Consider the following 6,322-nt stretch of genomic DNA (forward strand, 5'->3'; position numbering starts at 1 on the left):
TATATGGAATAACCTTATTGCTTAGTTTATGTGTGTGTTGCATTTTACAATTTAATTAAATTAAATGTCTTTATATACCATTGAGTAGTTTCAACCTATTCTAAAACATTCATCACATTTCTGCTGTAATGTTTATCCCAGCTGATTTAAGAGTGGTTTTAAAGGGTTTATCTATAAGTGAACAATATTCTCAAACCATAAGGAACAATTAATTATCAATCAAAAAAATTAATTAAAATCCCCTGATTTAGAGATACATGACAATGGCAGGAAATGTGTGAAAACAAAATCTGAAGTAATATCCAAAGCTGTCAGACAAATAGTTGAGTAAAACGTAAAGTATTTGTTTTTTTAAGCTATACCTCACATCTTTACTTATGTACGTGAGTTAATAGTTACATTTCAGCAATGCCAGCTACGTACAACTCTGTCTTCACTGACATGTTTCTATTCTTTTCCATTCTCTCCGTCGACCTGCTGTTATCAGAGTCTTGATCCTTCGCTGCAGCATGGGGACTGCAGCAGTTTGATCTGTTTCCTGTACTGCGCTGTAACCCTCCATCTTTCCCATTATGCTCCTCTAGGATTTATATCTGCCATTTCAGCTCTGTGGTCAATATTTATGAACTGCATTACTGCATTACAGGATGTGTAGCTGCTGTGCATTGGAGTCTAGGGGCCATCGATCCTTCCCGTTGAGCCTCTGAGCTGAGGGGATAGACTGTGGTCCTAACACTTTACAGGGTTTTAAACGGGCCTCGGAGGACATAAATATGTCCTCAGGTCTGCTGCCTGCTGACAGATCAGGGTGCCTGTTGCTGCTCGCTAGTGGTCAAAAGAGACAGTGCAGAGGAGCAGCCCTGTCACTCAGTTCCACAACAGACATTGCAATAAATACTCAGAATGTTTAAAGTATATTTTTGGAATAATCAGTTATATCACTTTTAGTGTGAATCCTATTTTGAACTTGTTTGTGGCATTTAGTCCATGCTTATGCGTTGAAGGCAAAGCCGTTAGATTTGAATCTAATAAGAAACTAAAAACCCTATTGTGAATTTTAACTACTGGTTATTTAATGTAACAGCTTGATATTTAACCACTGAATGTACAGTACTTTACAAACCATCACTTTAAATGTATGCAATTTGAATTCCCCCCTTTAGGTTATAGCAAGTTATGCAATCTCCAAACTTTTATTCTGGGTCATACATTTGGATTTTCCAACCAATTTATTATCGTCTAGTTTGGTTTCTGAAATGCCTCAATCTTATTTTAGCAACCTGATATTTTGAGTTAACTTACATTTTCAGAGGGATATTATTGGACCATTATATGAGCAACTCGAAAAGTGTTCAAATTATTGTTGCTGTACTTTGCTTATATACAACATAGTATTTGTATAACATCATCATCTCCTGACTGAAATCTCTGAAGTTAATCAGATGCACATTTTAGGGCCAAAGAAAAGCTAGGTTTAATATTAAAGCCATCCAAACACATTTCAATTACATGAATGTGTTTCTAAGGAATACCAGATATCTTGTTAAATGCTGATAAGAGTCATAAAAGGGAAACAGATTACATTTCCCCCTCGGACACATGCCCAAAGACACAGATGAAGATTGCAAGGGCTATTAACAAAATGTTTCTACCACTTTTTAAATGGATTAAAAATAACTTAAAGCGATGACGAGTAGATCATCTGTGATGTCTGGAATACTTTCAGACAATCTTTCAGATATCATTTTTAGTAAAAACATGAGTGGACCAGATAAGCTTTTTGTGGCTGTTTGACCCCTTGGGCTGCAGTTAAAATGACGCTGCTGTAATCAGAGAACAAGAAGGACAGGAGAATAAATACATAAAGCAATGTTGCTGTTTTATACGATGCGTGTGTGTGTGTGTGTGTGTGTGTGTGTGTGTGTGTGTGTGTGTGTGTGTGTGTGTGTGTGTGTGTGTGTGTGTGTGTGTGTGTGTGTGTGTGTGTGTGTGTGTGTGTGTGTGTGTGTGTGTGTGTGTGAGAGAGAGAGAGGGAGGGTTTGTGGGAAAAACATGGTGCAGAGAAATGTCAGTTTAATTAGCAGCAAGGGGCTTTAATCAGATAACTGTGATTTGAGCAGTGAAGGGGCTTTAATTAGTTGCTTTTGGCTGCAAAAGGCCACAGCATGACCAAGCTCTCTGCGTATAGTGGACACTGGATAAATGGAAAACAGGAAGTAAAAATCTCTGTGGTGTTAATGGGTCTGCTGGAGTGAGAAGGAGGAGGGAGGAGGAGGGAGACGAGGAGAAGAGGAGAGGAAGGCTGGGTAAATGCTGCAGGGTTGAGGGGGGGTCAGTGAGGGTAGCATGACAGTGCGATGTAGGAGGAAAGGGGCTGCTCAGAGCTTTTTAAAAAGAGTTGTCGACGAGTGGTTACAGTGGAAGGGTGGGATGAGGCGGAGCAGAAAGAAGAAGGGATCATGGGAGGAAGACTAAGCAGTTTAGATTGGGTTAGAGGGTAAGGAACAAAAGGTGGAGAGGGGTCAAGAGCACACGTCCCCTCAGTTAGGACATTTGAGATTATATTTTAATCATATCGAAAATGTACACAGTGTCAGTCAAGTATTAATTACTTGAGATAAATGCATCAATTGTAACTGTAAGAGGTTGTGTTTAATGTCAACGAACAAGATGCATCTCAAATCAAAGCAGACTTTCTTTTATCATACCACACATTGATCTCTTCCTAATGCAAACCAAGTGCTATGACTTTCCAACATGCACTCATGACAATAACATGGTTAATATAAGGCACATAATGTTTGGCAAGATTTGAGAGTATTAACTATTATGGTAACTTGCCAGAAATGTTAATTAACTGCTTGTTTATTTCCTCATTATGTTAAATTAAGACGTTATCTTCTAAGCATTGCGTTTAATCCAAAAATGTATTGGTTGTTGCAAATGAGTTGTATATAAATGTAATATCCAGGAGACAGGGTTGCACCAGCTATGGACTTGATGCTGTCTGGTGCTGGGCAGTCTGCACAGTCTGTTTATCAGAGCTCTTTCACTGAAGAAAGCTGTGGCTGATAACAAGGCTAAGGAGAGCAGTGATACTGAATCAAAACAGTGTTAGCAGTCAAACTGAAATGCGAAGCTCGTATTAATCGTATTAATGCAGTATAGATTCAAGATGCAAAGGTTTTAATGTCATAATGCACATACGTAAGCTATAGAAATGGCAATGACAATCGTATGACCAAAGCTCCTCCAACAATGCAAAATATATATATAATAAAATACAAAAAAAAAGAAAAATTGGTGCAAGAAGTCTTAAATGTACCTATGATGGAAAAGAGGTGAACTTTATATCAAACGGTTAAGTGAATGTTAAATGTGCCAGACACTACATGTTCAATAATACAGGTTACTCCTCAGACCTGCTGCAACACTAGACTAGTGTGAGTGACAAGTAACACATTGATACTGTGACCAGAGAGAAAGAAGGGAAACAACAGCAATGCACCTGATTTTAAGAAGAAAAGATTGAACACAATTGATCTCTGTTATCTTAAGGCCACCAACATATAATAGGACAAATCTAAACCAAAGTCAGGAAAATGTGTGATTTATAAAGACAGACAAAGTGATAAAGGAAGGTGGAAAGAAAGAAGGCAGAGAGAGAGAGAGAGAGATACCCACGCAGACTCATGAGAGAAACAGTGAACAAGGTTGATGTGGATAAGCCGGGACAGTCCTCTCTGACACACACTCTGTTAAAACCCTTTTCCTTTTGCTCTGCATCAGGCCCTCAAGGTCCTTCTGCTTTGTATGAGCTGTCCCACCAGATGCCTGTTGTTATTTAACAGTGTGTCTACTAGGTGGTGGGCAAGACACGACAAAAGAAGGAGGGACAGAGAAGCAGCGGAATGAAGAAATAAAAAAGAGTGTGATGAAGAAGAAGGGAGAGTATTTTAGTCTGTTAGCTTGCTCTGCTTGCTAGATCACCAGCGGGCTGATTGTGACACTTCAGGGCAACAGCCTCCACCTGTGAAGCTGACTTTCATTATTTTATATCCCTAAATAGTAAATATTAAGTAAATGCACCACACACTTTACAGTCTTCAGATTGCTTCACAACTCCTTTTATGAATTCACATGTTTAGTTTTTATTGCATGTATAAGCAGTTCTAGTTATCATATCTCACTCCAATCATATGACTTGAACGCTCTTGCCTTGAGGAGGTTTGTAAATCCAGGTGAAGCCATTATCCAGTTTTACTTCCTTAATTACGTAAATCGAAACTTATCACAAAGAGCTGCAGATAAGGAGCTGTTGAGCAGAGGGACCAACGCTTTTAAACCATCATAGCCAGGAGATCAGCACATTACACAGTTCTGCTATGTTTGTTCCCCTTAAAAACCCATTTTAATCTAAGTTAATTAAATATGACTGAAAAGACGGGTTATTACGGAACAATTCAAGTAGCATTCAGGCAAATGCACACTTTTAAAACCAACATTTAGTTATTTACAGGGAAATATATTCAAATAAACAACAAAGGTCACAGGTTGACGTTTTAGCTTGTAAGCTAACTCCATGGAGAAATACCTGCACATTTTTGTTTTTAAGTGTTAATTGTTACGAAGGCTTGTTTAAATGTCTGTCACTATCTTGTTGGCGAAGAGGTAAAAGAAGAGCAACATTGTAATAGTGGGGGCATAAAATAAAAGTAACACAGTGTGAATAATAATAATCTGTTCCTCCATACTCCTTGCCTGTGGGTGGAGACTCTTCCTCAGCTTTTCTCAGCATCACTGAACCAAAACATCTGCAAATAGATTCACTGGCTCTGTCACACTGAAGCACATCAAGCAGCCAAAGTGCATCCCTGTTTTTCTGCTCTTCTGGTGACGCTCTCTAACTACATCACATCACTTCTGGAGCTTTTAACATTTCATGCTCAGCTGTGTATCTCTCCCTCCCTATTAGCTGTCCATATGCCGTTATCTTCATCCATCAAGCCCTCTCTGCATCCTTAGCTCCTATAAAACCTCTCTTTACACCCTTATACCTTACATTCCTCTTTCTTTTTTGTCTGTTTTCTTCTTTTGGATGTTGCTACCGGCCCATTAGAGACATTTAATCACGACAGCTTCCAGCCTTTGAGACTCAACATCAAGCTCGGTTGGCTTCACTAACCCAAACGACAAAACTAATTGAGCTTAAAATTGAGGACCAGGACGTCCACTTGTCTCTGGCCGTTTTGCTTCTGAGCCGGCAGCTGCTTACATGCAAGACCCTTTGTACATGTATGTAGTTATTTGATACAGTAGCTGACTGCAGCAGGGAAAACAACATCTAACATGACAAAAGAGGTCATTAAATAAGAAAGCTATATTTGTATCTTTCTATTTAGTCTTACTCTTATAAAGCTATATAAAGATATATGTCAGCACACCCCCACACAGATATATATTTTTGTTAGTATATGTATAAACTCCATGTTCTTTTTTTCGTGCCAGGTGAGAGGGTAAAGAAGAGTGACTGAGTAGACAAAAACATCTTATGATGCAGAAAACTAAAATAGGTATAGATACGCATATAGACATGCAGGTGAATTTGTTCCATATCGGCATAAGATTCATAAATTATTAACATAGAAATCAACTAAAAGCTATCTCTGTCCATCCTGTTATGTCTTGGTTTAACAAAAGTAAGAAATACAACTTCAAACTAAAAGTGAAGCGCAGAGAGAAACTTCATATACACATTGTTTCAGTAAATTAATTATAATGTTTACCTGTGACTGCAATTTTTTTTTTCAAGAATATATATGTAGTTGTCAGTCTGGACTTACATGCTCGACAGTGCAGTGTGCAGATATGCATTATGCTTAGCTTTCTGTTATTTGAATTGGGCAGACTCTGCATCCCTCAACACTCTATTATAGAGCAGCTAATGCTTTAAGCTGCCTGAGCATTGTTATGCATACAAAATCAATTAAGTGACTAAATAGGTCATTTACAGCTCAGCAGGGAAAATGTGTGATTATTGTGTGGGTGCTGCATCTTTCTCTAGAGCTGTATTGAGTAGATGTGAGGATAGGTCTTTGAGCTTGATTTACAGTATGTAGGCCTACGCATTTTCAGAAAGTGTAAACTATCAGACAAGTGAAAATACAGTTACATTTGAATAATTTAAGGAAAAAGGATTGCAAAAAAACAAGGGTTCAAATAGACATTTTAGCAGTGGGACCCCTGGCGGTATAGCTATTTAAAAACGTTTCCTTATTCCAAAATTAACACCTGTGAGTCACCGTGAGTCAGGTCGCTAGGT

The sequence above is a fragment of the Notothenia rossii genome (assembly GCF_949606895.1).
Source record: "Notothenia rossii genome assembly, chromosome: 3".
Classification (NCBI taxonomy): domain Eukaryota; kingdom Metazoa; phylum Chordata; class Actinopteri; order Perciformes; family Nototheniidae; genus Notothenia; species Notothenia rossii.